General features: G+C 38.6%; 1 protein-coding gene across 1 annotated transcript in view; it reads right to left on the reverse strand.

Moving 5' to 3' along the window:
* Positions 1-661: 661 nt before the first annotated feature.
* CTSC (cathepsin C) overlaps positions 662-24,788 on the reverse strand; it is a 469,733-nt gene continuing 445,606 nt past the window's right edge. Inside the window, exon 5 of the transcript XR_010749342.1 lies at positions 662-746. The gene's annotated coding sequence lies outside the window, so the exon portion shown is untranslated. The remainder of the gene's footprint in view (positions 747-24,788) is intronic.

The following is a 24,788-nucleotide window of genomic DNA, read 5'->3' on the forward strand; positions in this document are numbered from 1 at the left end:
GGTGCCCCTACCTGGTCAGAAAAAATTTAAAAATGTTTAAGTCATGCATAAGGGTTCCAAAATTTTCCCTTTGTTGCTTAAACTAGATATTCAGAATGCCTTCCCTGGTTCATTTATCATTAATAACATAGTTTTATTTATTAGATATTTGATCAAGTTCTATCTGGATATTTTAAGTAAGACACTCATTTTTATTTTTTTAAAGATTTTATTTCTTCATTTTAGAGGGGAGAGAAAGAGAAAGAAAGAGAGGAGAGAGAAGGGGGAGGAGCAGGAAGCATCAACTCCCATATGTGCCTTGACCAGGCAAGCCCAGAGTTACAGGTCAACGCTTTATCCATTGCACCACCACAGGCCAGGCAGATGCTCATTTTTAAAAAAACATTTTCCTCAATTTTTTTTTTTTTTTCATTTTTCTGAAGCTGGAAACAGGGAGAGACAGTCAGACAGACTCCCGCATGCACCCGACCGGGATCCACCTGGCACGCCCACCATGGGGCAACGCTCTGCCCACCAGGGGGCGATGCTCTGCCCATCCTGGGCGTCGCCATGTTGCGACCAGAGCCATTCTAGCGCCTGAGGCAGAGGCCACAGAGCCATCCCCAGCGCCTGGGCCATCTTTGCTCCAATGGAGCCTAGGCTGCAGGAGGGGAAGAGAGAGACAGAGAGGAAGGCGCGGCGGAGGGGTGGAGAAGCAAATGGGCGCTTCTCCTGTGTGCCCTGGCCAGGAATCGAACCCGGGTCCTCTGCACGCTAGGCCGACGCTCTACCGCTGAGCCAACCAGCCAGGGCTCCTCAATTTTTATTACTCATTTTTTTCTCTGTATTGAAATAAGGCATTGGCAAGGACTTCCTCTCACATAATTATTGAAGAAAAAGATAAGTTTCACACTTACTACCATAATTTGGGTTAAAGTACCTACTGTTCCTAGAGTTTCTTTCAACAAACAAAATATATCACTGCTTCCAAAAACATTAGATCTTTTCAATTCAATGTCATGCCATAAAATGTAGAAAAATACAATGTGAGATCATTTCTTGAATCCAATGTTTTTAGTACATTAAGAAACTTTTTAAATAGTAATCTTTGTATTTCTGTAAAATTGAGGGAGAAATTATTATCAGTATGAGTATATTGCCCACACCTAATCAGGGACATTTCTGACAGTGGGGTTGTGGTCCTCACTGCTGGCAGAGAAAATAATTGTTCTGTACTAAAGGAGTATATTTTCTTGCATCTCTTTGAAATGGTTAAAGTCATACAGAATGAACCTCAATGGACTCTGAGAAGTAAACATGTAACAGCCAGGAGAAACCCTAATATTTGATGTTTGTATGACCTGACTAGTGCTGATGTCTGGGTATGTGTCTGAGGTTAACAGGGTCAATTAGGTCAGAATGGTTTAAATTTAGATAAGAAAATCTCATACAACCAACTAAACTTAGTATACGATTCTCTTGATTTAAGGATATGGACTATAACTGATTCTAGGACCACAATGAAGATGTAATACCTTAAATAATAAAGACTGTGTTTAAGACTAACTTAGCTTTAAATGGTAATATTAGAAAAAATATAAACAAAAAATAAAACTTCTTCTAGAAAGACTGACCATGGCCTATGATTAAAAGCCCAAAGTTCCACTTCTACATGAATTACATTTTATGAAATTTCCAGTGTTAAGCAGAAAATGGCTCATATCTCAATTCTACAAAGGCAACGATGCTCTGGTGAGATTGTTAAATCTAGACAATGGTATTTTACTTAATAGCATAGACTTTATATATATTTATTATCCATGCCTTGATAAACCAAATGCCTTTAAAAGTTAGCAGCAGTTTTGGCAAGTACAAGAGTACACATTTATCACAGAACATATGGCAGTAAGACTTGTCTAGAATACAAACTCAAAGCATTTTAGATAAAGCATTAGTCTAAATATTTTATCAGTTAGCAGAGTATAATAAAACGACATGTTCTCAAAAAAAAATGACATGTTCTCCACATCTTATAATATAATACTTAACAGTGATTGTGAACTGGTGTGCCCCAAACTTTTCTTTTTCATTAGAAATGACACATTTTATGGCCCAGTTGTATTCTCCATCTAAAGACAACCACCCCGCGGGGCCCAAGGTGTTGCAGACACTTGGACACAACACTAGGTCTCCTCCTTTCCCTTCCCCAGGCCTGAGCCCAGGTCTGAAAGTTCCTGTGGAGGGCCTAGCAGCTGGCCAGGCCTGAATCCTGGGCATGTGGCTGAGGCCCTGTGTCCCGATGCCTGCCCAGCAGTGCCCTGGAGAGCGTGGCACAGGGCCTACCAGCCGCCTGCAAAGGCCTTTAAAGACACAGTCAAAAGCACCCGGAACAGGCCTAGGTGCAGTTTGGTTTCTGCCTGCAGTGTACCAGTAGATGCTCTAATGTCCTTGGGCGACGTGCATCATTTTTGAATTATAAAAACGATCCCTGAAAGTATAGTCTTGACGTGTGTCATTTTCACGGCAGCACATCCTAAGGATTGAGGTGAGTGTTTCAAAACATTGTAGCAGTTAGCAGAGCTGATGCTTACTGCCCATCCAAAGAGTTCAGTTTGTACACATAGAAACTAATGAATGGTGAAACAGTCTATAAACGGTATAAGATTTATTTCATTTCAATGGTTTAGTTTGGAACTTTTAACAAAGCGTGTTCACAAATAATTTCAAGTACTGCCCATATTTTCTTTTGATTGGTAAGAATTATATTTTTATTCTCTCCCTCCCAGGCAACAGCAATCCACTTAATATGGATAAGTGTTGAATAAAAAATCACAAAACTGAGAAGACAGTGAAGAAAGTGATGCAAGTACGTCAAGTGCTGCTCTGCCCAGAACATCAGCAGCTGCTACCTCCTCTGGTACCTTAAGGGGCACTGGTTCTTCTAAAACTAAATGAAAGACTATTATTCATTATTACAAAGAAGATTTTTTGTCATTCAGCTTTATATCAGTGAAGAAAATCCATCACACCCCATATGTTTAGTTTGTGGTGAAAGTTAGCTAATCAAGCTATGGTTCCAAGTAAATCAAAAAGATATTTGTGATCGAAACATTCTCACTTGTGTGAAAAGAAAGTTGAATATTTTAAGAGACTTCTACTGCACAAGGCTAGTCAAGCAAAAAGATGGATTAAACTGCAATGGTGTCGGAAAAAGCACAAGAAGCAAGTTATGCAATCACAGAAATTGTTACTAAAAAAAAAAAAAAAAATGACATCTCCCACAGAGGTAGAATCTGTAATTTTACCACCAAGCTATAAAATTATAAAAGCAATGTTTGGCAAAGAATATGAAAAGGAGGTTTTGAAAATTCCAAGGTCAGATAACACCATAGTTGATATATTCAGGATTTGTCCCAAGAGGTAGACTTGTAAGTGATATCTTACATTAAAGAAGTAGATATGTCTACTATTCAACTGGATAGATCAACTGATGTTACTAGGAAAGCTCAACTTCTAACATTCAGTAGATTTATTTATAAAAAAGAAATATTGTTTTATTTTGTAGGGTTTTTTTTTTTTTTTTTGAGAAGGGGTGGGTGGGAATGAGAGAGAACGAAAGAGAGAGAGAGAGAGAGAGAGAGAAAGAGATGCATCAACTCATTGTTCCACTTTAGTTGGGCATCCACTGATTGCTTCTTATATATACCCTGACTCAGGATTGAACCCGCCACTTTGGGATCAAGTCAGCAACCTCGGTATGGAGCTGGCACCTTGGTGCTCTGCGATGATGCTCTATCCACCCTGACATGCTGGGTCAAGCCCTGGCCATGGCTCAACCTCAAGGATACCAACTTGAAACCCAAGGTCACCAGTTCAAGTCCCAGGATCGGCAGATATGAGAAGCAATCAATGGCAAAGCTAAGTGGAGCAATGAGTTCATGCTTTACTCCCTTACTCTCTATCTCTGCCTCTTAAAATAAATCAACAACAGATATCTACTTCATTTTGGTTAATACTTAAAAGTAAATTTCTCAATATCAAACAAACAAACAAGAGAAGCACTGCTTCCTTTCCCCACACATATTTGTGCAAATCAAGCTTTCCCAATGACTAATATAAGAACAAAAATAGATTGTTGCTGGAAATCCCGGCAAAAGATTTAATAGTATGCCTGTCCAAAGTTTGACCTCATACAAAAGACATCCCAAAACAATGTCAGACTCAGATATCTCATTAAGTATTAAATGCAAGTAAATTAGAGGAAAATAATAAACAAATTGTTTTAAATAATTTCAAAAAAAGTACCATGAGTACATTTTTATAAAGAATTTTTTTTTTCATTTTTCTGAAGCTGGAAACAGGGAGAGACAGCCAGACAGACTCCCGCATGTGCCCGACCAGGATCCACCCGGCACACCCACCAGGGGCGACGCTCTGCCCACCAGGGGGCGATGCTCCGCCCATCCTGGGCGTCGCCATGTTGTGACCAGAGCCACTCTAGCGCCTGAGGCAGAGGCCACAGAGCCATCCCCAGCGCCCGGGCCATCTTTGCTCCAATGGAGCCTTGGCTGCGGGAGGGGAAGAGAGAGACAGAGAGGAAAGCGCAGCAGAGGGGTGGAGAAGCAAATGGGCGCTTCTCCTGTGTGCCCTGACCAGGAATCAAACCCGGGTCCTCCGCACGCTAGGCCGACATTCTACTGCTGAGCCAACCGGCCAGGGCCTATAAAGAATTTTTTAAAAGTCGCTTTGAGCAAAAAACATAGATGACTATTTTTTTTGTAAATTAATCAAAATTATTCCTATTTCTTGTCAGATAGGCAAAAAATAAAATTATTTTTGGTATGCTGTAAAATTTTAGTCATTAGTTGGTATGCTATGAGTTGAAAAATGTTAATTCAAAAATTGCTGGTTTAGAGCAATATTAACAAACTATTCACATTAAGTACCACAGAGTATCTAAAAGAATACAGAATGAAGATGGTTATTTAAGAACCTCAACATCTCTTTTCTTCCATGCCTCAAATTGGCTAGGTGGTTTTCTACTCATCAAAACAAATAAAGAAACTGCTGGAACTATTATTTTGTTAAATAAAGAAGAAATTTCTTCCAGAAAGCACTCCAAGCTGGAAGAGCTTCATTCACTATTTGCAGTTCTGACAGTAGTGTTGTCCTAAGGACAAGGCAAATCCTGTTGATTTCATACACCACGAAAGATAGATATGGACATGAAGAGTCTAATGATAGGAGTGGTTGGTTACAAGCTGGGATCTACTTTACACATGTGACAGACATGGCCAGTGTCATGAAGTAGTTCTCTGACCCAGAGTTCTAAAGCTAATTATAATGCTAAAGGCAAACAGGGCCATGTACCTTCAAGGTAGGTAGCATAAATAGCTAATACTAGAAAAACTCCCTATATCTTACAGAAAACATTACTTTTTACCCACTATAACTGAAAAATGAAACATTTAGGAAAACAGGGAAAAACATTTGATGTGAAAGTTTCCTGGTGCTCAGAAAGATAATTCAAAACAAGGCAGTTTATAGGAGAAAGGGCCATCTGATGGTGGACTAAAGAGACCCAGTAGATTCTGAGCAACTTCTTATAAGTTAAAGTGAGGGAAGACGCGTATCCATTCCTGACTATCCCTTCATTCTGGCTGGCAAGGCCTAGTCATCCAAGGGGATAACGCAGGAGATGTACCAGTGTAATCTTTAAGAAAAGAGAGGGGAGAAATGGTCATGGATATGAAATAAGCCAACGGGGTAGAAATAAACCAACAGAGTTTAAACTATCTGTAAACCATGAATCATTTGGGACAAAATTATGTAAAGACTTCTGGAGACAAGGAAATCCAAATCCAGTGACTGTCTGAGAAAAAGGGCCTGATCACCACTTTGCTGGATCTTCTACACTATAAATCTTTATACACTGGCATCTTCTCAATTTCTTCACAGCCAAATGATCATCAGAAAAAGGGTGATTTAGCAGTAATGTTTTCTGGCTGACTACCCTCAGATGCAGGACTGCTGAGGAACATTTCGGCAAAGAGCAGCCAGGCTCTGATCACACACATGTTGGCAAGAGCATTCCTGTCATAATGGACTAGTGTTGCAGTCTTTCTGCCCATTCGGGTAACAGATGCTTTCAGGCCACCTTTGAAAGGACACTGAGATGAGTAACTATTTCCTTCTCTCCCTTCACAGCTGTTTCCTAGAGGCTTTGCAGAGCAATGCAGCACTAGCAATGCAGCAGTAATAGAAAAACAAATCAAATAACACACCACCACAGGGCCGATGTCGTGACACTCATGGTTCTTGAGTCACTCTAGTTGTTCCAGTCTAGCTACATCAATGGGCTGTCTTCAGCAATGATCCTGTAAGGGCATGTGACTATAAGAATCCAGAGAAATGGCTACTGGTGTGGCTTCAGGGAAATATCTCACAAGATTCCCTTCATTATCAGGTGTGCTTTTCTTCTTACTGTTTTGATTAGTGGCATTTTTCTTGTCTATTTATTACAGGTATTCCATGGACTATGGGCAGTTTCTCTGGAAGCTTGCCTCTGCCCAGTCCCCATTCTTTGCTCACAATACCTGGCCTTCTTGGGAGACTAATCTTATATAATTCATGTTTTCTCCACCAAAGCTGCTTCTTCTAACTCTCGAAAGTATCTCTAGAATGACATGACAGGACTACCAGTCCCATGATCTAAAAAGGAAAAGACTTCCAAATACTGAGGCAATGCAATATTTTCATCTAAAAGTTTTGCCAAATGGTCTCCATGAAGAGAATTACTTTGTGGTCCTAAGTATTAGCAGTGTTACCCTTATGCTCTCTGTCCCAGGGATTTCATACAAAAGGGTCAGAGCAATTATTGTCTGGATGTCATTGTTAGCCCAGTTTCTCCTACTCTGGTAGACATCAGACTCTGGTGGTAAAATGTCTTTGGTTGCATGTTTGCCCCCAGCATCACTAAGCGCTGAAGGCCCTGAGTCTGGGCTGAACACATCATCCACAACCAAAGGACTGGGGGAGGACCTCACACAAGGCAGAGTCCCAGGAGAGCACTGCCCATTTCTCTCTCTTTCCTGCTGAGGTTTCATACAAAGTTCGAGTCTGTCTTCCATGAGGCTGAATGGACAGCTATCGTGTTTCTCTGAGTCTTGCTTGGGATAAGAGCTGTACTGCTGGGTGGTCTGCACAACTTCAAGCCCTTCCTTTGCCCACAAATGGACTGTCTGCACAGCCTCAAGGCCTTCCTCTGCTTCAGACTGGGCTGTGCACACAGCTCCTAGTCTTTTGGTTGTAGCAAACTGGGCTGTGTGCACAGTTCCTAAACCATCCGTTATCACAAACAGGGTGGCCTGCAGAGCCACAACCCCTTCCATTCCCTCCAAATGGTCTGTCTGCAAAGCCCCAAGACCTTCCGTGGCGGTAAACTGGGCTGTGTTCACAGCTACAAGTCCATCCGTTGCAGCAGACTGGGCTTTCTGCACAGCACCAAATCCATCTGCTGGTGCAGACAGCACTGTCTGCAAAACTCCAAGGCCCTTCGTTGCCCCAACCTGGGCTGTGTGTACAGCCACAGGTCCCTCCATTGCCTCGAACTGAGCACTTTGCACAGCTTCAAGGACTTCTGTGGCCACAAACATTGCTGTGTGTACAGCCTCTACTTCTTCCGATGACCCAAACAGGGCTGTCTGCACAGCATCGAGTCCTTCTTTAGCCACTAACAAGGGCTGTTTCCAATGCCACACTTACCTCAGATACCTTTAACTGGGAGTTCTGCACATCCCCAACTTCACTCTTTGCCATACTCTGGGCAGCCTGCACACCTCTTAGCCCTTTCATTGCTATCATCTGAGCTGTCTGAATGGCTCCAAGTTCTTCCTTTGATTTAAAAGGCGCCACCTGCGCAGCTCCAAGTGCCTCCTTTACATCACACAGGGCTGTTTTCACAGCTCCAAATCCTTCCATAGCCTGTACCTGGGCTGTGAACAGGCTGGATCAGCCATAAATAGGGCTGCCTGCATGGCTCCCAGCCCTTTTGTTGCCTCTAACAGGGCTGCCTGCACTGCTTCAACTCCCTCTACAGCCTGTAACTAGACTGTCTCTACAGCTCCAAGCCCTTTGGTTGACCTCGGGAGCATGTCTTTCTGTTTCTCTTGCAGTGAGTTGGCTTCTGTGAAATCAGAAACACAGGGCGGTGGCTCTGGTTTCTTTGAGAGATGCTGTTTTCTTTTCCACTGTTCTAGATGCCTTTGCTTTCTTTTTGAAGGACCAGTTTCTCAAACTAGCCAAGCCATTTCTCAACCATTTGCTGGGGTGGAGAGTTACAGAATGCAATTGTGAATGTCACTTTATGGTGCCACTTTTTGTATAAGGCGGCTGCCGCTCTGCCCTGAGGAGGTACCTGGCTCTCCAGACATGAGACTGGAGCTGTAAAAACCAGAAGGAAGTTCTTCCCACTTTCCTTGAGCCTGAAAAGTGCAGACTGTGGGAGAGGAAGGTTCCGTGCAGTGCCGCTGTCCCCTCAGGCTTTCTGGAGCACCTGCTGCAACTGTGGAAAGACAGCTGGGCATGTGCATGCCAGATGGGGCGTTGGCATGGTCCCTCAGAGTGGCCTCTCTGTACACAGCTGTAATGGTAATTGGCTTGGATTCCAGAAGCTGCTGCTTTCAAATGTATTCATGTTTAGAACAGTCTAAGTCAAAGTCACTAGGGGTTAAAGACCTTTTATCTCAGGCTGGTCGAGGTCATGGTCACTAAGGGTTAAGACAGACTCCATGCTTCCGCTCCCTGACCAAGGTTCTTTACCAGGTCCACTGGAGCATCAACATCCTCCTTCGGCTCATTTACCAAACTGTCATAAGAGAAGTCAGTCACTTGTAAGCAAGAGATATGGGAGGTGCTCTCTCTGATGTCACACCTCACTAAAACCTCTCCAAGGAGAGGAAATTAAACAACATACTTCTAAAAACTGACTGAGTCAAGTGACATCACGGAAATGGCGCCGTGAGCAGCGCGTCCTACAGATCTCCCCAAAATCTCAACAAATTTATCAACTAGAAACAGAAAAATTTATCCTCGGAGCATTCCAGAGTTCCACACACACACTGAAAGCGAAAGGACTGTTGCCAAGGAGGGAGTACACCTGTGGTGAGTCAACCCACACGTGCAACTGCCCGCCCACACTCGGGGAGCGGCAGCCTGGGCACTGGCGGCAGCTGGCGTGCCCTGAGAAACCGCGCGCGCCCCGTGCTGCAGTCCGGAGGGTCCCGGCCACCGGCGTGCACTGAGAAACCGCGCGCACGCCCCGTGCCGCGGTCCGGAGGGTCCCGGCCACCGGCATGCACTGAGAAACCGTGCGCGCGCCCCGTGCCGCGGTCCGGGAGGGGCGCCAAGCCTGTCTTTCCTAGTCAGGAGATTCTCTCCATGGGCGGGGCACCTCACCCAGCCATTCAAGCTAACAATCAAGCATTGGGGAGGGGCGCGCAGGCAGCCTGAAATACTTTCTGGAGCCCAGCTGCGGATCCAATCACTGAAATTAGCTTAACCCACGAAATCTGCGCACCCACGGGGCTCTAATTGATAAGATCTCTCCCAGTTCAGCGATCCAAGACAAGAGGTGTGATATTTTTCAGTGCCTTTCACTAAAGGGGTGGGGGCAACTTCTGATTGACAGAACCTCCATATTCAGGGATATACCTAACAAGAGGGACTTGGCAGATATTAAGATCTATACAGCAAGCAGCGAATAGTGCATCTTCTTCCCAGCCAAAACAGGCTACAAAGTGTGGAAAGCCTGGGTTGAGTGGTCCAACTGAATGGTAGGCGCTGAACAGTCACCTTGACAACAATTGACTCCCAGCCCCACCTGATTACGCTGGAGGCTCTGACTGCCAGAGCCTTACCCAGAGCCTTGCGCTGAGTGAGCATAGAGTGGGGATTTCCCAGCTCTTTGAGCCTCTTACTCCCCAGACAGAAGCAGTGGCAGCCTCATAGCTGGATCACCAAGGTGCTAATTCAGGAAGGGGAGACTAGGAGAGAGACTCCAGGAAAGCAAACTCTCTCATTGTTGGACTCTGCAAATGCCAACAAGCCTTGACTACCAGAGAGACTAAAGCCAATTATATGACATTGCCATAGAATCCCATCAACTGCAAATCCCTACCTAAGCGTGACACAGGGGCAGAACCTGGGGTACAGAGTCACCGACCAGGAAGAGGGAGAGAAAAGAAAAAGGAAGAAGTTAACCTCTCAAAATCAAGAAAAATCCAGACTTTATAACTTGTTCCACTAATTCTTTGTTGTTGTTGTTTCTTTCTTCTTTCTTATTGCCTTTATTATTATTTGTATTTCCTCCACCTTGGTCCTTTTATTCTCTGCCCATCTTATGCTACCCTTTTCTTGAACTACACTACCCATGAGTGTTACATTTTATTTCTTTTCTTCATCCTTACTCTCCTTTAAGGTTACATTCCAAAACCCTTAACTCTCACTCTCTCCCTTTTGGTTTTCTTTAAGTTTTTTTGTTTGTTTTTTCCTTTCCTTTTTTTCTTCCTTCGTTTCTCTCTTTTTATTATTTTTTCCTTTCTATTTGTTTCTTCTTTTCTCCTTTTACTTTTCCTCCCATTCAATCCTCAATCACAAACAAATTATTTAATTTGGGACTCAAGTTTTTTTTTGTTTTTTTTTTTGTTCTTTTTTTTTCCTGCTTTTCTTCTTGGTTTTCCTTTATTTGTTTGTTTTTGTGGCATTTTGGGTACTTTTTACATTGCTTTTTTTTAACTCACTAGCATTCCTCCCAACCCAAAGTTTCCATTGTATTTAGTCTTCGCCCCACTTAATACAACAGATTTTTACTTATTATTTTTATTTTTATTTTTTTCTTCTTTAAATATTATTTTTTCTCTCCTTTTTTCTGTTTCCCTCTTATCCCTCTCATTATATCTCTTAGTTGACCATCACTTACAAGCAAATCATTTTATGCTTGTCTAAGATTTTCTCCTTTTTTTTTCTTTCTTTTTTTTTTCTTTTGTATTTAGTAGGTCCCTACTCCCTTTTTTGCCCCTTGAACTCTTCACCCCAAATCAGGCCCTCCGTTATAGGCAATTTTTGTTCCATTTAGCATAATATAATTAACAGGTCATCACGATATTTCCCTAAGGAGGTGAGAGGAGGGGAAGAGAAGAAAGAAAAAAGGGGAAAATAATAAATTATTACTTTGTGTGTGTGTGAAGTGTTTTCTTTTTTTTTCTTTTTATTCTTTATTAATTCTAATTAATACTATTAACAAGACCACCTTCAGATGCCAATTAGAAAAACGAAATTGAATATTATGGATACAAAAGATAGAGAGGTAACACAAATAGATGTGGAAAAATCTATGGAGAAAAGATTTAACATATTGGAAGCCTTGGAGCCAAATGACAGAGAATTTAAAGTAGAAATCTTAAAAATACTCAGAGATATACAAAAAAACACAGAAAGGCAATTTAGGGAAATCAGAAAACAATTCAACGATCACAAAGAATATATTACCAAGGAAATTGAAACTATAAAAACAAATCAAACAGAAATGAAAAACTCAATTCACGAGCTGAAAAACGAGGTAACAAGCTTAGCTAATAGAACAGCCCAGATAGAAGATAGGATTGGTGAAATAGAAGACAAGCAACTTGAGGCACAACAGAGAGAAGAAGAAAGAGACTCAAAAATAATAAAAAACGAGAAAGCCCTACAGGAATTGTCTGACTCCATCACAAAGAATAACATAAGAATAATAGGTATATCAGAGGGAGAAGAGAAAGAAAATGGAATGGAGAATATACTCAAACAAATAATAGATGAGAACTTCCGAAGCCTGTGGAAAGAACTAAAGCCTCAAATTCAAGAAGCAAACAGAACACCGAGTTTTCTTAACCCCAACAAACCCACTCCAAGGCACATCATAATGAAGATGACACAAACCAATGACAAAGAAAAAATTCTCAAGGCAGCCAGGGAAAAGAAGAATACAACATATAAAGGAAGGCCTATTAGATTATCATCAGATTTCTCAGCAGAAACTCTACAAGCTAGAAGAGAGTGGACCCCAATATTTAAAGCCCTGAAAGAGAGGAACTTTCAGCCAAGAATATTATACCCATCAAAGCTATCCTTCAAGTACGAAGGAGATATAAAAACATTCACAAATACAGAAAAAATGAGAGAATTTATCAGGAGAAAGCCCCCACTCCAGGAAATACTAAAGGGGGTTTTCCAACCAGATTCAAAGAACAAAAGAAAACAAAACCACAAGTAACAGCTCCACCAAGAAAACAATAAAACCAAACTTAAACTGTGACAAAAAAAGAAAAAAAGGGGAGAAAAGATGAAGATTAACAGTAGCAAAGGACGATGAAGCGCAGAAATACTCATAAGAAAGGGTACTACAATGAATATGGTAGGTACCCTTTTCATTACTTAATGGTAACCACCCTTGAAAAAACCACCACAAAACACTTGACTTAAAAAAGGTAGCAACAGAGGAAAGAAGTATAAAATAAAAACAAACAAAAACAAACGATAGAAAAACAAAAGAGAAGAATCAAACAAGATACAAAACTAACAGAAAGCAATTTATAAAATGGCAATAGGGAACCCACAAGTGTCAATAATTACACTAAATGTAAATGGATTAAACTTACCAATAAAAAGACACAGAGTAGCAGAATGGATTACAAAAGAAAATCCAACTGTATGCTGCCTACAACAAACTCATCTAAGCAACAAGGATAAAAACAAATTCAAAGTGAAAGGCTGGAAAACAATACTCCAAGCAAACAACACCCAAAAAAAAGCAGGTGTAGCAATACTCATATCTGATAATGCTGACTACAAGACAGAAAAAGTACTCAGAGACAAAAATGGTCATTTCATAATGGCTAAGGGGACACTGAATCAAGAAGACATAACAATTCTTAATATATATGCACCAAACCAAGGAACACCAAAATATATAAGACAGCTACTTATTGACCTAAAAACAAAAACTGACAAAAATACAATCATACTTGGAGACCTCAATACACTGCTGATGGCTCTAGATCAGTCATCCAAACAGAGAATCAATAAAGATATAGTGGCCTTAAATGAAATACTAGAACACCTGGATATGATAGACATCTACAGGACACTTCATCCCAAAGGGACAGACTATACATTTTTCTCTAGTATACATGGAACATTCTCAAGAATTGACCATATGTTGGGCCACAAAGACAATATCAGCAAATTTAGAAAAATTGAAATTGTACCAAGCATATTCTCTGATCATAAAGCCTTGAAACTAGAATTCAACTGTAAAAAAGAGGGGGAAAAACCCACAAAATTGTGGAAACTAAACAACATACTTCTAAAAAATGAATGGGTCAAAGAAGAAATAAGCACAGAGATCAAAAGATATATACAGACAAATGAAAATGAAAATACGACATATCAGAATCTCTGGGATGCAGCAAAAGCAGTAATAAGAGGAAAGTTTATATCACTTCAGGCCTATATGAACAAACAAGAGAGAGCCCAAGTAAACCACTTAACTTCACACCTTAAGGAACTAGAAAAAGAAGAACAAAGACAACCCAAAACCAGCCGAAGAAAGGAGATAATAAAAATCAGAGCAGAAATAAACAAAATAGAGAACAGAAAAACTATAGAAAAAATCAATAAAACAAGGAGCTGGTTCTTTGAAAAGATCAACAAAATCAACAAACCCTTGGCAAGACTCACCAAGGAAAAAAGACACAGGACTCAAATAAATAAAATCCAAAATGAAAGAGGAGAGATCACCGCAGACATCATAGATATACAAAGAATTATTGTAGAATACTATGAAAAACTATATGCCACCAAATACAACAATCTAGAAGAAATGGATAAATTCCTAGAACAATACAACCTTCCTAAACTGAGTCATGAAGAAGCAGAAAGCATTAACAGACCAATTACAGGGAGGAATAGAAAAAACTATTAAAAACCTCCCCCAAAATAAAAGTCCTGGCCCAGACGGTTATACTAGTGAATTCTATCAAACATTCAAAGAAGACTTGGTTCCTATTCTACTCAAAGTCTTCCAAAAAATTGAAGAAGAAGCAATACTTCCAAACACATTTTATGAGGCCAACATAACCCTCATACCGAAACCTGGCAAGGATGGAACAAAGAAAGAAAAATACAGACCAATATCTCTAATGAACACAGATTCTAAAATACTAAACAAAATAGTAGCAAATCAAATATAACAACACATTAAAAAAATAATACATCATAATCAAATGGGATTCATTTCAGAATCTCAAGGATGGTTCAACATGCGTAAAACAGTTAATGTAATACACCATATCAACAAAACAAAGAACAAAAACCACATGATCTTATCAATAGATGCAGAAAAGGCATTCGATAAAATACAACACAACTTTATGTTTAAGACACTCAACAAAATGGGTATAGAATGAAAATATCTCAACATGATAAAGGCCATATATGATAAACCATCAGCTAACATCATATTAAATGGCACAAAACTGAGAACTTTCCCCCTTAAATCAGTAACAAGACAGGGTTGTCCACTCTCTCCACTCTTATTTAACGTGGTGCTAGAAGTTCTAGCCAGAGCAATCAGACGAGATAAAAAAATAAAAGGCATCCATATTGGAAAAGAAGAATTAAAGGTATTACTTTTTGCAGATTATATGATCCTATACATCAAAAATTCCAAAGACTCCACAAAAAGATTACGTGAAACAATAAACCAATACAGTAAGGTAGCAGGATAGAAAATTAATATACAAAAGTCTATAGCTTTTCTATATGCCAACAATAAAACATTAGAAAACGAACTCAAAAAAATAATCCCCTTCACGATTGCAACAAAAATAAATAAAATACCTAGGAATAAATATAACAAAGACTGTAAAGGACCTATATAACAAAACTACAAAGCATTGTTAAAGGAAATCAAAATAGATACAATGAAATCAAAAAATATTCCTTGTTCTTGGATAGGAAGAATAAATATAATCAAAATGGCCATATTACCCAAAGCAATATACAAATTTAATGCAATTCCCATCAAAATTCCAATGACATTTTTTAAAGAAATGGAACAAAAAATCATCAGATTTATATGGAACTATAAAAAACCCCAAATAGCCAAAGCAATTCTAAGAAAAAAGAATGAAGCTGGGGGCATTACAATACCTGACTTCAAACTATATTATAGGGCCACGACAATCAAAACAGCATGGTATTGGCAGAAAAATAGACACTCAGACCAATGGAACAGAATAGAAAACCCAGAAATAAAACTACATATATATGGTCAAATAATTTTTGATAAAGGGGCCAACAACACACAATGGAGAAAAGAAAGCCTCTTCAATAAATGGTGCTGGGAAAACTGGAAAGCCACATGCAAAAGAATGAAACTCGACTATAGTTTGGCCCCTTGTACTAAAATTAATTCAAAATGAATCAAAGACCTAAATATAAGACCTGAAACAATAAAGTACATAGAAGAAGACATAGGTACTAAACTCATGGACCTTGGTTTTAAAGAGCATTTTATGAATTTGACTCCAAAGGCAAGAGGAGTGAAGGCAAAGATAAATGAAGGGGACCACATCAGACTAAGAAGTTTTTGCTCAGTAAGAAAAACTGACAACAAAATAAACAGACAGCCAACTAAATGGGAAATGATATTTTCAAACAATGGCTCAGATAAGGGCCTAATATCTAAAATATACAAAGAACTCATAAAACTCAACAACAAACAAACAATCCAATAAAAAAATGGGAAGAGGACACGAACAGACAATTCTCCCAGGAAGAAATACAAATGACCAACAGATATATGCAAAGATGCTAATCTTCTTTAGTTATTAGAGAAATGCAAATTAAAACTCAATGAGATACCACCTTACACCTGTTAGATTAGCTATCATCAACAAGACAAGTAATAGCAAGTGTTGGAGAGGCTGTGGAGAAAAAGGAAACCTAATTCACTGCTGGTGGAAATGCAAATTAGTTCAACCATTATGGAAGAAAGCATGGTGGTTCCTCAAAAATTAAGAATAGAACTACCATATGACCCAGCAATCTCTTACTGGGTATCTACCCAAAAAACTCTGAAACATTGGTACGCAAGGGCACATGCACTCCCATGTTCATTGCAGTATTATTCACAGTGGCCAAGACATAGAAACAACCAAAGTGTCCCTCAACAGAGGATTCATTAAAGAAGATGTGTTACATATATACAGTGGAATACTACTCATCCATAGGAAATGATGACATATTGCCCTTTACTACAACATGGATGGACCTTGAAAGCATTATACTAAGTGGACTAAGTATCAATAAATTAGAGAAAGGTAAAAACTATATGATTCCACACATAGGTGTGATATAAAACTGAGACTCATGGACATAGATAAAAGTTAACTGGTTACGAGGGAGAGGGGGGAAGGAGAAGGGGAGTAAAGAGGAACAAATATACGGTGATGGAAAATGATTAGACTTTGGGGTGATGGGCTTACAATGCAATCAATAGTTCAAATGCTATAGAGATGTTCACTAGAAACCTATGTACTCTTATTGATCAATGTCACCCCATTAAATTAAATTTCAAAATAAAATAAATTTAAAAATGTCATTCTTCAACTTTCATTTTTTTCACTAAACACTGAATCTTTGAAATAAATAAATCTGTTAACACACATAACTCTGGTATACTTAATTTTGAATAATATTACATTTCATGCAATACCTTAATTTGTTTATCCATTTTTCTGTTAATGGACACTTAAATTGCTTCCAATATTTTGCCTTTACAAATGATGCTGCAATGAATGTCTTCATACAGGTGCCTGTGCACACACTTGCAATTGCTTCCAATCTAAAACCTAGCCCTAGAGGAATGACTCCATTGAAGGATATGTCTTTTTGTTCACTTCTTGTTAACCAAATCATACTGCAAGGTGGTTATTATATCTACACTCCCACCAGCAAAGTGTGAAAATTCCTATTTCTCCTATCATTGCCAATACTTGGTAATTTCAGACTTTAATATATCTTGCCTATTGGAGTGACATGGCACATCTTCATTAGTCTTCCTTTGATTATTAATAAGTTGAACCATTTTTAGTATATTTATTAGACATTGGTTTATCCTCTTTCAGGAATTTTCTATCCCATTTTCCAATTTTATTTTCTTATCCTTTAAAAATTTTTCACTCATAGTGCAGTCTCAATATATATTTAAATTTTTTTTCATTGATTTGAGAAAGAGGAAGGGAGATATGGGAGAAATGGGGAGAAAGACAGAGGGGAAGAAGGAGAAGGGGGAGAGAGAGAAGCATCAATGTGTTGTTCCACTTTGTTTTGTTTTAGTCATACACTCATTAATTGCTTCTCATATATGCCCTAACTGGAGATCAAAGTTGCAACGTTGAAGTACCAGGACAATACTCTAAGCACTGAGCCACTTAGCCATGGCACATTCTCAATATTAATTCTTTTTTTTTTTTTTTTTTTTTTTTACAGAGACAGAGTGAGAGTCAGAGAGAGGAACATATAGGGACAGACAGACAGGAACTGAGAGAGATAAGAAGCATTAATCATTAGTCTTTTGTTGCAACACCCTAGCTGTTAATTGACTGTTTTCTCATATGTGCCTTGACCATGGGGCTACAGCTGACTGAGCCAGCGACTTTGGGTCAGAGCTGGTGAGCTTTGCTCAAACCAAATGAGCTGTCACTCAAGCTGGCAACCTCGGGGTCTCGAGCCTGGGTCCTCCTCATCCCAGTCTGATGCTACATGCACTGCACCACTGCCTGGTCAGTCAATATTAATTCTCTTTTTTTTTATAATTTTATTTTTTTAATGGGGCGACATAAATAAATCAGGATACATATATTCAAAGATAACATGTCCAGGTTATCTTGTCGTTCAATTATGTTGCATACCCATCACCCAAAGTCAGATTGTCCTCTGTCACCTTCTATCTAGTTTTCTTTGTGCCCCTCCCTCTCCCCCTCCCCCTCTCCCCCCTCCCCCCGTAACCACCACACTCTTATCAATGTCTCTTAGTCTCATTTTTATGTCCCACCTACGTATGGAATAATGCAGTTCCTGGTTTTTTCTGATTTACTTATTTCACTCCATATAATGTTATCAAGAACCCTACATTTTGCTGTAAATGATCCAATGTTATAATTTCTTATGGCTGAGTAGTATTCCATTGTGTATATGTGCCACATCTTCTTTACCCAGTCATCTATTGATGGGCTTTTTGGTTGTTTCCATGTCCTGGCCACTGTGAACAATGCTGCAATGAACATGGGGCTGCATGTGTCTTTATGTATCAATGTTTCTGAGTTTTTGGGGTATATACCCAGTAGAGGGATTGCTGGGTCATAAGGTAGTTCTATTTTCAGTTTTTTGAGGAAACACCATACTTTCTTCCATAATGGTTGTACTACTTTACATTCCCACCAACAGTGTATGAGGGTTCCTTTTTCTCCACAGCCTCTCCAACATTTGCTATTACCTGTCTTGTTAATAATAGCTAATCTAACAGGTGTGAGGTGGTATCTCATTGCAGTTTTGATTTGCATTTCTCTAATAACTAACGAAGATGAGCATCTTTTTATATATCTGTTGGCCATTTGTATTTCTTCCTGGGAGAAGTGTCTGTTCATGTCCTCTTCCCATTTTTTTGTTGGATTGTTTGTTTGTTTGTTGTTGAGTTTTATGAGTTCTTTGTATATTTTGGATATTAGGCCCTTATCTGAGCTGTTGTTTGAAAATATCATTTCCCATTTAGTTGGCTGTCTGTTTATTTTGTTATCAATTTCTCTTGCTGAGCAAAAACTTCTTAGTCTGATGTAGTCCCATTCATTAATTTTTGCCTTCACTTCTCTTGCCTTTGGAGTCAAATTCATAAAATGCTCTTTAAAACCCAGATCCATGAGTTTAGTACCTATGTCTTCTTCTATGTACTTTATTGTTTCAGGTCTTATGTTTAGATCTTTGATCCATTTTGAGTTAATTTTAGTACAAGGGGACAAACTGTAGTCGAGTTTCATTCTTTTGCAAGTGGCTTTCCAGTTTTCCCAGCACCATTTATTGAAGAGGCTTTCTTTTCTCCATTGTGTGTTGTTGGCCTCTTTATCAAAAATTATTTGACTATATATATGTGGTTTTATTTCTGGGTTTTCTATTCTGTTCCATTGGTTTGAGTGTCTATTTTTCTGCCAATACCATGCTGTTTTGATTGTTGTGGCCCTATAATATAGTTTGAAGTCAGATATTGTAATGCCCCCAGCTCCAATCTTTTTCTTTAGGATTGCTTTGGCTATTCGGGGTTTTTTATAGTTCCATATAAATCTGATGATTTTTTGTTCCATTTCTTTAAAAAATATCATTGGAATTTTTTTTTTGTATTTTTCTGAAGCTGGAAACAGGGAGAGACAGTCAGACAGACTCTCGCATGCGCCCGACCGGGATCCACCCGGCACGCCCACCACGGGGCTATGCTCTGCACACCAGGGGGCGATGCTCTGCCCCTCCGGGGCGTCGCTGTGTTGTAACCAGAGCCACTCTAGCACCAGAGGCAGTGGCCAAGGTGCCATCCCCAGCGCCCGGGCCATCTTTGCTCCAATGGAGCCTCGCTGCGGGAGGGGAAGAGAGAGACAGAGAGGAAGGAGAAGGGGAGGGGTGGAGAAGCAGATGGGCGCTTCTCCTGTGTGCCCTGGCTGAGAATTGAAGCCGGGACTTCTGCATGCCAGGCCGACACTCTACCACTGAGCCAACCGGCCAGGGCAAGCACCATTGGAATTTTGATGGGAATTGCATTAAATTTGTATATTGCTTTGGGTAACATGGCCATCTTGATTATATTTATTCTTCCTAATCAAGAAAAAGGAATATTCTTCCATCTCATTATATCTTTTTAGATTTCCCTTAACTATGGCTTATAGTTTTCATTATATAAGTCCTTTACATTCTTTGTTATGTTTATTCCTAAGTATTTTATTTTTTTTGTTGCAATCGTGAAGGGGATTATTCTTTTGAGTTTGTTCTCAAATGTTTCATTGTTGGCATATAGAAAGGCTATTGACTTCTGTATGTTAATTTTGTATCCTGCGACCTTACTGTATTGGCTTATTGTTTCTAATAGTCTTTTTGTGGATTCTTTGGAATTTTCGATGCATAGGATCATATCATCTGCAAAAAGTGACACCTTTACTTCTTCTTTTCTGATTTGGATGCCTTTTATTTCTTTGTCTTGTCTGATTGCTCTGGCTAGAACCTCTAGTACCACATTAAATATGAGTGGAGAGAGTGGACAACCCTGTCATGGTCCTGATTTAAGGGGAAAAGCCTTCAGTTTAGTGCCATTTAATATGATGTTAGCTGGTGGTTTATCATATATGGCCTTTATCATGTTGAGATATTTTCCTTCTATACCCATTTTGTTGAGAGTCTTAAACATAAAATTGTGTTGTATTTATCAAAAGCCTTTTCTGTGTCTATTGATAAGATCATGTGGTTTTTGTTCTTTGTTTTGTTGATATGGTGTATTACATTAACTGTTTTACATATGTTGAACCATCCTTGAGATTCTGGAATGAATCCCATTTGATCATGTATTATTTTTTTAATATGTTGTTGTATTCAATTTGCTAATATTTTGTTTAGTATTTTAGCATCTGTATTCATTAGAGATATTGGTCTGTAGTTTTCTTTTTTTGTGCCATCCTTGCCTGGTTTTGGTATGAGGGTTATGTTGGCCTCATAAAATGTGTTTGGAAGTATTGCTTCTTCTTCAATTTTTTGGAAGACTTTGAGTAGAATAGGAACCACGTCTTCTTTGAATGTTTGATAAAGTTTGCTGGTATAGCCGTCTGGGCCTGGACTTTTATTTTTGGGGAGGTTTTTAATGTTTTTTTCTATTTCTTCTCTACTAATAGGTCTGTTTAGGCTTTCTGCTTCTTCTTGACTCAGTCTAGGAAGGTTGTATTGTTCTAGGAATTTATCCATTTCTTCTAGGTTGTTGAATTTAGTGGCATAAAGTTTTTCATAGTATTCTACAATAATTCTTTGTATATCTACGGTGTCCGTGGTGATTTCTCCTCTTTTATTTTGGATTTTGTTTATATGAGTTCTTTCTCTTTTTTCCTTGGTAAGTCTTGCCAAGGGTTTGTCAATTTTGTTGATATTTTCAAAGAACCAGCTCCTTGTTCTATTAATTTTTTCTATAGTTTTTCTGTTCTCTATTTCATTTATTTCTGCTCTGATTTTTATTATCTCCTTTCTTCGGCTGGTTTTGGGTTGTCTTTGTTCTTCTTTTTCTAGTTCCTTAAGGTGTCAAGTTAAGTGGTTTACTTGGGCTCTCTCTTGTTTGTTCATATATGCCTGAAGTGATATGAACTTCCCTCTTATCACTGCTTTTGCTGAATCCCATAGATTCTGATATGTTGTATTGTCATTTTCATTTGTCTGTATATATCTTTTGATCTCTGCACTGATTTCATCTTTGACCCATTCATTTTTTAAAAGTATGTTGTTTAGTTTCCACATTTTTGTGGGGGTTTTTCCCTCTTTTTTGCAGTTGAATTCTAGTTCCAAGGCTTTATGATCAGAAAATATGCTTGGTACAACTTTGATTTTTCTGAATTTGCTGATGTTGTTTTTGTGGCCCAACATATGGTCAATTCTTGAGAATGATTCATGTACACTGGAGAAAAATGTATACTCAGTCACTTTGGGATGAAATGTCCTGTAGATGTCTATTATATCCAGGTGCTCTAGTGTTTTGTTTAAGGCCACTATATCTTTGTTGATTCTCTGTTTGGATGACCGATCTAGAGCCGTCAGCGGTGTATTGAGGTCTCCAAGTATGATTGTATTTTTGTCAGTTTTTGTTTTTAGGTCAATAAGTAGCTGTCTTATATATTTTGGTGCTCCTTGGTTTGGTGCATATATATTAAGAATTGTTATGTCTTCTTGATTCAGTGTCCCCTTAGCCATTATGAAATGGCCATTTTTGTCTCTGAGTACTTTTGCTGTCTTGTAGTCAGCATTATCAGATATGAGTATTGCTACGCCTGCTTTTTTTTGGGTGTTGTTTGCTTGGAGTATTGTTTTCCAGCCTTTCACTTTGAATTTGTTTTTATCCTTGTTACTTAGATGAGTTTCTAGTAGGCAGCATACAGTTGGATTTTCTTTTTTAATCCATTCTGCTACTCTGTGCCTTTTTATTGGTGAGTTTAATCCGTTTACATTTAGTGTAATTATTGACACTTGTGGGTTCCCTATTGCCATTTTATAGATTGCTTTCTGTTAGTTTTATGTCTTGTTTGATCCTTCTCTTTCGTTTTTCTATCTTTTGTTTTTATTTGGTTGTATTCCATACATCTTTCCTCTGTTGCTATCTCTTTTATCTCATGTGCTTCTGTGGTGGTTTTTTCAATGGTGGTTACCTTTAAGTAATGAAAAGGGTCCCTACCCTGTTCACTGTAGTGCACTATTTTGTGAGTACTTTTGCACTCCATCGTCCTTTGCTACTGTTAATCTCCATCCTCTCCCCCCCTTTCTTTTTGTTGTTGTCACAGTTTAAATTTGTTTTTATTGTGTTCTTCTTGGAGCTTTTACTTGTGGCTTTGTTTTATTTTTTCTTTGTATCTGATTGGAGAATCCCCTTTAGTAATTCCTGGAGTGGGGGTTTTCTGATGATAAATTCCCTCATCTTTTCTGTATCTGTGAATGTTTTTATTTCTCCTTCATATTTGAAGGATAGCTTTGATGGGTATGGTATTCATGGCTGGAAATTCCTCTCTTTCAGGACTTTAAATATTGGGGTCCACTCTCTTCTAGCTTGTAGAGTTTCTGCTGAGAAATCTGATGATAATCTAATGGGCCTTTCTTTATATGTTGTATTCTTTTCCCTGGCTGCCTTGAGAATTTTTTCTTTGCCGTTGATTTGTGCCAATTTCATTATGATGTGCCTTGGAGTAGGTTTGTTGGGGTTAAGAAAACTCGGAGTTCTTTTTGCTTCTTGAATTTGAGGTTTTAGTTCTTTCCACAGGCTTGGGAAGTTCTCATCTATTATTTGTTTGAGTATGTTCTCCATTCCATTTTCTCTCTCTTCTCCCTCTGATATACCTATTATTTTTATGTTATTCTTTTTGATGGAGTCAGATAATTCCTGTAGGGCTATCTCATTTTTTTAATTTTTGAGTCTCTTTTTTCTTCTCTCTGTTGTGCTCCAGTTGCTTGTCTTCTATTTCACTAATCCTACCTTCTATCTGTCCTGTTCTATTAGCTAACCTTGTTACCTCGTTTTGCAGTTCATGAATTGAGTTTTTCATCTCTGTTTGATTTGTTTTTATAGTTTCAATTTCCTTGAAAATATATTCTTTGTGTTCATTGAGTTGTTTTCTGAGCTCCCTAAATTGCCTTTCTGTGTTTTCTTGTATATCTCTGAGTATTTTTAGGATTTCTATTTTAAATTCTCTGTCATTTAACTCCAAGGTTTCCAATATATTAAATTTTTTTCCATAGATTTTTCCTCATCTAGCTGTGTTACCTCTCTTTCTTTTGTATCCATAATATTCGATTTTCTCTTCCTTAATGGCATCTGAGGGTGGTTTTGTTTATAGTATTAATGAGATTAAATAAAGAATAAACATTTAAAATAAAAAAATCCAAGAGTTGTTTTTAAAAACATTAATAATTAACTAAAGAAAAATAAAATAAAATAAAAATTTTAAAAAAGGAAATTATTCCCACTCTCCTTTTTTCCTCTCCTCCCCTCTCCCCTCTTTCTTGAGAAAATTTTGCGGTGAACTGTGAATTATATTGTACTAAATAGAACAAACAATTCCTGTAATGGATGGCCTGAATTGGGGAAAAGTAATAAAGGGGTAAAAAAGGGGGGGTATGGACCCACAAAAAGAAAATAAGGAAAAAATTTGGGTCAAGAATAAAATGATTTGCTTTTAGGTGTTGGTTGACTAAGAGGTATGATGAGAGGAATAAGAGGGAAACAGGAAAATGGGGGGAAAAATTAAAAAGTTACTATTGTATTTAGTGGAACAAGAACTAGATAAAATGGAGAGCCAGGGATGGGAGCACTGCTAGTGAGTTAAAAATGTGAAGTAAAAAAAACCCCAAAATGCCACAAAAATAAGTTTGAGTCCCAGATAAGATAATTTGTTCGTTATTGAGGTTTGAATGAGAGGAGACATAAAGGAGAAAGGAAGAAACTAATATAGAGGGAGAAAAGAGAGAGAAAAAAAAAAGAGGGAACCACTAAAAGAAGAAAAAAGAAAAAAAAGGAGAGAGAGAAAGAGAGAGTTAAGGGTTTTGGAGTGCAACCCTCATAGAGAGAAAGAAAGAGGAAAGAAAAGATAATGGGAGATGTAACACTTATGGGTAGTGTAGTTCAAGGAGAGGAGAGAGTAAGACCAGCAGAGAGTTAAACGACCAAATTGAAGGAGGAAAAAAAAATGAAGAATGAAGATAAGAGAAAGAAACGAACAAATACAATAAAATGGGATAGGCTATAAAGTCTGCAGATTATTCTTGATTTTGAGAGGTTATCTTCTTGCTTTTTCTTTTCTCTCCCTCTTCCTGGTCGGTGACTCTGTACCCCGGGTTCTGCCCCTTTGGCACGCTCAGGTAGAGGTTTGCAGTTGATAAGTCTCTATGGCGATGTCATGTATTGTGCTTCAGTCTCGTTGGCAGTTGAGGCT

Source organism: Saccopteryx leptura, chromosome 1, assembly GCF_036850995.1.
Source record: "Saccopteryx leptura isolate mSacLep1 chromosome 1, mSacLep1_pri_phased_curated, whole genome shotgun sequence".
NCBI lineage: Eukaryota > Metazoa > Chordata > Mammalia > Chiroptera > Emballonuridae > Saccopteryx > Saccopteryx leptura.